Source organism: Vespula pensylvanica, chromosome 8 (genome assembly GCF_014466175.1).
Source record: "Vespula pensylvanica isolate Volc-1 chromosome 8, ASM1446617v1, whole genome shotgun sequence".
Lineage (NCBI taxonomy): Eukaryota > Metazoa > Arthropoda > Insecta > Hymenoptera > Vespidae > Vespula > Vespula pensylvanica.
The window spans coordinates 3,864,754-3,874,753 of record NC_057692.1 but is presented as its reverse complement, the minus strand read 5'-3'; the positions used below and the strand labels follow the sequence as shown (position 1 = coordinate 3,874,753).

Here is a 10,000-nt window from a genome sequence, read left to right as displayed (position 1 = left end):
CAAAACTAGCAGGTCGCTGTATACACTTAACTTGCATATATCTTGTATACATACGTACGTAATATAATCGTGCTATTACAATCGTGTAATGGGTTCGAAGGAAGGTCACCTAGATAATTCATACATATATCAACGAAACCACATGATACTACGAATTTCATAGTAATAGCGATTCAGTTTCAAGATTGTAAACGTTTACACCGAAGCGCGACGGACATATATATCTATTCGTTAAATAAATATATACATTCTCTCGTCAGATCTTGATCAGGTAACTAATCGAATTAATCTTTACGTTACGTTACGTTACCTTACGTTTTACATTAAATCTAATACTTATCGGAGCTAATACGAATGAAAATAAAGTCTTTTGTATCGTCGAGAAACGATATCGAGTACTTATCTAAGTACCTATCTACCTATGTACCTACTTACCTACGTAAAGAAATAGAGAAAAAATATAGGAAAAGAGAGAAAAAGTTTGCTACTAAAGGTACTCCATTCGTAGTCAGTCACATGTAGAGTAGTTTAGAAAATTGATGTGTCACTTTCGATTGAACGTATACACGTATCTAGGTAAGTACTTAACTACGTAGGTAAGTAAGTACTATGTGGTTTTATTCGTGCGAAACGTTCTCAAAGTAAAGTAGGCGTGAAGTTGGTTAATTCGTCAGTGAGCTTTAAAAAAAAAAGAAAAAGAAAAAAAAAGAAAAAAAAAAAAGCAAAGAATTTTACACCAACGCGAATTTGTGCATTGTGCAACGAGATCGTTGCTTTCTTTAGGACAACCAACCCTAGTAGGAAAAATAACAACAACGATGACAACGACGACGATAACAACAGCAACAACAGCAGCAAGCGACACAATCGTGTAAGTATAGTACTAGACGCGTGATATTTATTATTTAAGGAAGCTATAGTATCACGGCGATATAGATAGTCCAGAACGTTTTATTATCGGCTATATTTACTATAGCTGCCAAGCGCCAGTATGTATGGTCCGTAATGATATCATTATGATTTAACGTCGAACCTAAGCGATAAGAAGTTAGTACGCGTCCAAAGCACTTTCATAGTCGATTCGCAAAACAAATAGTATACCTAGTAGAAACGCGGAACGTGTGCGCCCGCGAGAGAGGGAGAGAGAGAGAGAGAGAAAGAAAGAAAGAAAGAAAGAGAGAGAGAGAGAAAGAAAAATAGAGAGAGAGAGAGAGCAATTCCGATGTCTAGACGAGTAAGAAACTTTCCAAGTGCGAGCACACGCGAGCGGTGTAAAGAATCGCGGAATTCGACGATTCTATAATGTTCACCATAGAATATATGTGTGTGTATCCATTTGTGTATTACATATAGCGAGTAAATATGTTACGTATACATATAGATATAGGTATATTAAGAGTAACTAAGTAAGTAAGTACATAACTACGTAAAAAGAAGACGAACGAAAAGGAGTTGGCAACGTGAAGGAAAAGTGAACGATCGAAGTTCGAGCCAATAACAAGAACAACAACGACAAGGCATTCGTGCCTTGTACCTACCTAATCCCTCCCTTTCTAAGTTCGCACGTGTACGCCTTTATTGTTCTTTACACACGTACAGAGGGAAACGGAACAGACAGACGGACACACATGTACGAACACACACGTATATACTTGGTGAATCGAAACCAAGCGACAGTGTGGGACGCACGAAAGCGATAGAGACGAGTAGCCACTTAGCTGCTTGCTGCACATCCTTTCATACTTTATCTCCGACTCTTCTCGCTTCTCGCATCTTGCTAATAGTCGCATTTATTATCTAACTTAACTGGCTTATTAAGATTTCGTCGCTTTCGATTTGATCGTCTTTAGAAATATTAGGAGATATATGTATGTACGTATGTATATAGGTATATATATGTATATGTATATTTGTATATCGCATGTATCAACTATCTTCAATTTGCAAGTTACCTGTCGTAATACATTAGGTTAGTACTTACGAATTAAAACAATATGGCTCCGGTAAAATGGCCGTCGTATTTATGAAGGAATACACTAAGGATCGTACTAAAAGTGATCGTAAATCGAAATAATAATCGACACCGCATCGTAATATGGGATAATTTTTTAACATTTGGATAAATCGTTCCCCGAGACTAATCTATTTCGACGCGGATCGTCGCTCACGTTTAAAACTTCCACATCGATCGGACACCTTCGTTCGGACCGGGAGACCGGACGTATCCAATTGGCGGAGCCGTGCACCGAATGGTAGTAGAGAAAACGAGCATACATCCGCCATCTTGGAAAACAGTGAGGGGCAACGACGCGTTAGTTTGATATCATACAATTTGCACCGTTTATATCGTCGGTAACTAAGTCGAAAGATGTGTCCCGAGTGAAGGGAAAATAAAAATTAAAAAAAAAGAAAGGAATATATATATATATGTATATATGTATAGATGTATAGCCTGTATGTAAGATATCAAATAGCTTGATATAGTTAGAAATAACCATGGAAGTAACTACAATCTCAAGGAACGTTCCAGTTTATCGGATGGATACTGAAATCCTTCGGATTTCTCGAAAAAGAGAGAACTCCAGCGGAAAACTTCTAAAATGGCAACACTGGATCGGTCACATCGCGCGCGCGCACACACACCACGACACGACTATCAGGTTGCAAACCGCGTCTACCGATTATTCTTAAAAGTAGACGATTTTTCAAACGAGTAGCATCGATCACTGAGTTGTGCGATAAAGGTACCCTACAGGATGTTGCTATACGATGCTAAAACTTATGGATGGACGGACGTCATCGTCATCGATCGAGCTCTATTCGTCGTTGCGGAATATATCTATGTAGGTACGTAGATATGTAAATTTGGGATAGAATCTGTTTTTACTAATTCGTGATAGTGAGAGAAAGAGAGAGAGACAGAGAGAGAGAGAGAGAGAGAGAGGGAGAGAGAGAGAGGGAGAGAGAGAGAGAGAAAGAGAGAGAGAGACGAAACTCGATCGCAGACGTGTAATCTTCGAAGCTAACCTCTAGGCAAGCTAATAATATACTACTGATCAGTTCGACATATAACCTTACTATCCATGAAAAGAAAAAGCGCGCGAAAACGTGTAGGGTAGCTATACTTTTTCTTTTGTTCTTTTTTTCTTTCCTTTTGGTTAAATTTCAAAATGTAAACTCACCCGCGCAAAACTGAAGCGATACGCCATTTAACAGCCAAGAATACACGAAGAAAGAGAGAGAGAGAGAGAGAGAGAGAGAAAGAGAGAGAAAGATCTATCTTACGAATCCCTCGGACAAATTGATTTTTAACCATGCTTCCGATACGTAATTCTCGTAATTCGGTAATTCGTAATGGCTTCGGGCAAGCTCGAAGGAACCGTCCGTCCTGTTCGTCTTATATTCGTTTACCCGATGCAGAAGAAAATGAAAAGTCGATGTGAAAGCGCGTAGACGATGATGAAGCCGGAATTGTCAGGTATACCCTGTCTTTACACGGCGCTGCGGACCGCCCCGCGAGCATTAGCTCTATCTTTGCGCCGCCCAATTTTGCGTTGCTTGAAATGCAAATTCTGCCGAAACGAGCGGATAGCAAAATGACGGGATGCAACGAGGAACCTGACGTTGAAGATTCTGACGCCTACCTTCAATTTCTCTCTCTCTCTCTTTCTCTCTCTTCTTTCTCTCTCTTTTTCTTTCTCTCTATTTCTTTCTATGCATCGCGTATAAAAATTTGGTTTTCATTTCGCGATAAAAGAATCATTTCGATTTCATTGAAGTTCATCTCATGTGTTACCGTTGAAACGTTATTTGAATTTTCATTATTATTATTATTATTATTATTATTATTATTATTATTATTATTATTATTATTATTATTATTATTATTGATTGACGGACGTTGATAAACACAGAGACCTTTTTTTCTTTTTCCTCCCTTTACCGTTCTCTTCCTCCTTTTCTTTCTCTCTCGTTAATAAATTAATAAGAAAACGTGTTCGACGTGGATATCGCAAAAAAAAAAAAAGAGAGAGAGAGAGAGAGAGAGAAACGAAACTAAAGCTAAAGTCGAAATAAATCGCACCACGCGTGGACATGTGTGCGCAGCTGCGTTAGACTCTGTCCGTTTGTCAGTCCGTCAGTCCGTCAGTTCGTTCGTCCGTTTGTCCGTCCATCCGCCGTCCGTCCATCCGTCCATCCGTCCTTTCGTCCTGCCTGCCTTCTTTACAACGGCTCGTCTATAATTACGATCATCAAGCCCTCGTGTATCCCGCGGTGAGAAAAACGGATGCTTGAAAAAAGCAAATGACAGAGTCTAGTGACGTAATGACAATGAGATATACCCTGGAACTCCTGCCACCGGAAGTATATATGTTATATCTACGTATGTAAGTATCTACTTACTACCTGTGACTCTCTCTCTAATCGAGGACCAAACGTCTATGTCACTCTTACCCCTCGTCGTCTTCTCAAATGAAAAAGAAAGAACGAATAATTTATCCTGAACGACATGATTAATTATCGATCTTCGAAAATTACGAGAAAACGATCGAACGATACGTGAGAAGTTTAAACTGTCTACTTTCATAGAGAGTTTCGTCTCTTAATTTCTTCTTTTTATTTCTTTCATATTCTTTTTTTCTTTCTTTTTTTTTTTTTTATTATTATTATTTTTTTTCCAGAGGACTTTAAAAAAGAAAAGAAAAGAAAAAGAAGAGGAAGAAGAAGATAGAGAGAGAGAGAGAGAGAGAGAGAGAGAGAGAGAGATCTCGGCCGCGCGCGCGCTCAGCAAACAAATCGAGACTAATAAGAGTTTGATTCATGGTGGGGGCGAACTGGAGGGGGCCAATACATAAAAATAAGATAAATTTTACACTTCGTTGGTGATGAATGGCGGGATGAATTATTGAATAGTTAAACACACAGCGCCGTACCGGTCCTGCTTGCCTCGAGTCCGGGCCCAAATCCGGATGAGATACATCGTTGCCAACCGACACACAGGGCCGCCTCTTTCCGAATGAAATTTCAAAGGCTAGAAAGACTATCACTTCTCGCGACGTGTGAACGCGAATCAACTCTAACGCTGAAACTACCCCTATAAGAATTTAAACGGATTTCGACAAGTACTCGATACCGTTTCTAACTCGATTGTCATGCTTCGAAAAGTCCCAAAAAGAATGATTTCTCCTTTTAACGAGATATTATAGCCAGAAGTTTGACGATTTATCTCGTTTTCTAATATAATTTAAGATTCGATTATCACCGGGATTGTAATTCTATTCTGATATTTTTATCAATGAACCTGATGAGTAAGTATACGTATGTATTATATATGCATATGTTATATACTTTCAAAGAAAATCAAACTCGTTTCTTCTTTCTTTCCAAGTAAATTCTCTCTCTTTCTCTCTCTCTCTCTCTCTCTCTCTCTCTCTTTTTCTCTCTTGCTTTCTTTCTTTCTTTCTTTCTTTCTTTCTTTCTTTCTTTCTCGTTTGAAAGATCCTTCGATACCTACTATTGGTCCCCTGTTCGAGCTACGGCTGCCTAAGAGGCTCCTCCGTTCCTGGAGCATAAATTCACCTGCACATTTCACTTCGTTATGGCTCTATTCACGGTGCCGTAACCACGAGGACGGATATTTCTTGCTGTGAGGCCCATTCAGCACTCCTGGAACGCCGAAAGATCGAACGCACCACCGTTCAACTCGAATCGTTTTTACACTTTCATAGCCAGTGCGTATCGGTAATATCCAACGATCATTGTTCTATTAATCGACAAGGTCCTATCTCAAATATTAGATGAGATAGAAGTTTGTTGACGATGAAAAAAAAAAAAAAAAAACAAAATGAAATAAAAATACAAAACAAAAGGAAAGAATACTCGCGGAGTCATTTTCTTTTCTTTTCTTTTCTTTTCTTTTCTTTTTCTTTTTCTATTTCATCCACTCGCACGAAAATAATTATTTGCTCGTCGTCTATACGATTGAAACATGCGATACTTTGTGCGAATAAGATTTGTATGTTATGAAGTATTGAAATAATTCAGCTCCGTTGAATTCCAGCGTTTGTCACAAGCATATTATATTTCTTTAAGATGCAGACGAGGGAATCTTCATTTCGGAAGCAGTAACGTAACGCACAGGTATAAACATAATGGAGCACCAATCATAATTGGATACGAGGTGTTAAATCTGTTTGGAACGGCGGGTTACGGGAGTTATGACTCTTCCGCGAGTAATGGTCTTGTCGCGAATCGGCTATACGCTGTACACGGGGCGAAACGCATCGTGGCTCTGACTAACGTAAAGCGAGTCTATTAAATTACAGGCTGCAACGTTGCAACGTGGAAAGAGTAGGTAAATTATATCCTCGATTAATACCGAGAATGAAATTCTTCTCCTCTCGTACCTTCCCGCGACACATTTTCTTTTTTTCGTTTCTTCTTTTTCTTTCCTTTCCTTTTTTTTTATTCTTTTTTTTTTTCCTTTTCCCTCTCTCTCTTTCTTCTTTGATTGAATGAGAGTAACGGAAAAAGGAAAAAAGAAGAAGAAAAAAGAGAAAAAAAAGTGGACCGAGGTGAAGTAAAAAGAGAAAGAAAGAAAGAAAGAAAAAAAAAAGAACAGAAAAATAGATAAAAGAAAGGGTCACCCATCGAAGACAATTATCTACACGATTGACTCTTTGGTCCTTGGTGATAATATAATGAAAAACGATAACGATGACGCCAACAACAATAACAACAATAAGTACAGGATAATTTTGCGTAACGCCATCGGCGGCTGAGTATAGTGAACGATTTTATTTTTTTGAAAATCGATATGAGCACGGCGAACCGTAATATGTATCTTATGGTAAGCGTATAACAGCAGCAAGTTCGGCTTAAGCGAGGCTAACGTCTTTGGAAGCAGGTTCATTACAAGGCTATAAACTCACGTTATAAGGTCATAAGGATGCACGGCAATTACTTAAGAACTAATCAGCCAAAACGTGGCCGACCGCGCGTCCATGGAACGAGAATGATCGGGCTACTACGCTGCGGCTTGAGTTTTAAGTGCTCTCGTCTTAATGGCTTTGAAATACCATTGACGATAGATAAACAATTTCAATCGGCTCATTGGATCCTTAAAACGTTTTTAGAATTAAACGGAAAATTACGTTTATCTATGTAATTTTAGAAAGAGTAAGATCTAAATAGGCGAACACAAATATATATTACGATCGATCATGGAAAGATATTTTCACAATAAACACAATAAATAAATTTGATCGTAGAATAAGTCTGTGACGCGAGAAGGTAGAAAATTGATAATTTTGAAGAACAAAGATCGAAACGTTGAAGAGGAGGAAGGGATGGATGAGAAGAGAGTTAGAGAGTAAGAGTGCGGTGGAGTGATAGGAAAAAGGAAATGAGAAAATAGTATTTGCAAGGTAGGTTAACGAATCGTTTCGACGATCACAGAAAAGTGGAATTAAAGTTAAGGGCCCGTCGTTTCTCGTGCCGTCGTCTCTCTTGTAGGATCGAGAAGGGCGAACGAGAGCGAAGCTGACAGTCGAACGAGAGTCAAGATCAAGAGAGAGACTGACTAAAGTATAATCAGCTTTCGACTGAGTCCGCGGCCGCGTGTAATAACAGTAATCCCTTGGTTCGCCGGTAATTTAGCCGTTCGTTCAAAAACTCCAAATTATAGAAGCTGCTGTCATTAGGCAACGGCAAGAGCGCGGCGTGCATCGCAAGGCAACTTCTTCCTCGAACCATCGAAAATTTTAGGGAAACTCCGGTGTTGCCCTCGTTACAACCAAATACCGCGGATCGTTAAAGATAAATCTTCCTTCATTGTCATTCGCGACGAAAAGAAAATAGAAGAAAGAGAGAAAGAGAAAGAAAAAGAAAGAAGAGAGAAAAAGAAGTTTCCTACGTGCGATTATCTTTTCGTATTCTTCGATCGAATCCTGACTTCTTTCCTTTTCTTTTTTTGTTCTTTTATTCCTTCTTCCTTTGGTTTTTTTGTTTTTCTTACCTAGCAAATTTCACGTAAGAAAGATCAAATATTGTGTTCCTCGTTGACGGGAAAATCACTAGCCTACCTTTTCGAAAAGGGCAAACGTTTCGATCGAAGTTCCTCGTGGCCTCAGGGAAGAACTCCTTCGTAGATCGACGCCTCGATGTAAACCGAAGGAGCCGAGGAAGCAAAAGATGAATCAGGCATGTAGAAAGCCTCGAGGCATTCCCCATTGGATGGAATACGTCTGGACTATCTCTTCCCTTTCTTCTTTAACGTATCAAACGAAAGCCGAAGTATAAGGGACGAGAAGAGAGAAAGGATCGACGATCCGTTGCCTCTCTAGAGTACCTACACCTCCAAAGACCGTTTAAAACTCCATTACGTTCCTTCGTGATCCTTGAGAGATCACGAGCTAGCTCTCTTTACGAATGTATCCTCGACAGGATACCTTCTTGAACGAGATAACCATTCTGTGAAACGATTCTTTCACGTAGTCAAATTTCAAAACAAAAAAACTTTCGACCATAGGTAAGCAACTAAGGAAGTAAGCAAGCAAGCGAGCAAAGAAGCAACCAAGTAAGTAAGTACTTACTTACGTCTACGGGTAGATAAGTAGGTAGTTAACACGCGTAGATGGATACGTGTTCGTTCTGTTAACGCGTTCGAGAAATAAATTAGAAATATTTCGAACGATCTGATCTAACATCATTCATTTGATTATTAAGAATTAATAATATATCATTATTTATTGATATCGCGACGATCGTTCTTTCGTCGATTAAGAAAATAACGTTTGTCTATTTAAATCGGAGCTAAGTAAAAATTATTAGATTTATATAATTTTTCGATCGAAGTGTCTTCACTGTTTATATGCGTATTAGAATCGAATACTACCCCTCCCCCTCTTTCCACCCCCCCCCCACCCATCCACCCACTCCAATACCTCCAGTGTTGAGATCTCGATAGTTTCGAAAAGGAGAAAAAAAGAAAGAACGGAGAGAAAAAAAGGCAGACATAGAAGCAACGTGGAAAAATTTCTAGAAAATTTATTCCAACGTTTAATTTCCCATTCCTTCGTAATCAAGCGCGCATTATGTTGCCGTCGGCTTAAGTTTAGTACCGACTCTACACGAACGTATCTTCTTTCGTTCGATACGCACGAGGGTGTACGTGTAATTCCTTCGATTTATAAAGCACGTGCTTTCGTTCTAGCGGCCAAACGAGAAGCACGTGTTTGCACGAACGTAGAGTAAGTAAACGAACGAATGATAATAATAAATATAAAAGGAAGAAAATAATAAACCGATAATATACCGTTGCTAAAGGATTAAAGGATTTTACTCGATTGCCATAGATTACTTGAATTTCTCAAACGACAATATCTCGCGAGTAAGTTTCTACAATGTTCAAGAAGTAAAAAAGAAAAAAAAAAGAGAAAGAGAAAAGAAAAAAAATATTTACACAGTAGTAGACATTTAAAATTGCCAGGTTCGTCAATTAATTTTGTTAAAACGTTCGACTCGATCGAATCGAGCCTTATCGTTTCAAAAATTTTGTAACATGTGTATAGGTGTGTGCGACAGACAACTTCGAGAGATTTTCATGAATTTTAATATCTTTCTCGTTTTTCAAGATAATTGTTTATCTCAGTAAGATGTTTATTATGTGAAAACAAAAAAAAAAATTATGCGATTGATAGTATTAATGCTCGATCAAATTGATAAGATTTAATGATGATTAGCTATTATTCTTAAGAAAATATATGTCTGTGTGTGTGCACGTGGATGTCAAATAATAGATATCAAAAAAGTAAGTTCGTTGATCGATTCTGAATGTCGTAGAATTAATAATTGGCAATTATCGTTTAAAAAAAAAAAAGAAAGAAAGAAGATAAATAAATAAATAAAAGAATGAAAGAAAAAAATCATGTAGGTTGTGAATACCTAGCACATGTTCGTCGTCGTCGATTAACGACTGTCTAATGTCTTTAGAAACGTC

General features: G+C 38.3%; 1 protein-coding gene across 2 annotated transcripts in view; it reads right to left on the bottom strand.

Moving 5' to 3' along the window:
- Positions 1–10,000, bottom strand: part of LOC122630920 (aryl hydrocarbon receptor protein 1) — a 111,367-nt gene that overhangs the window by 100,332 nt on the left and 1,035 nt on the right. The gene's annotated exons all lie outside the window — the stretch shown is intronic.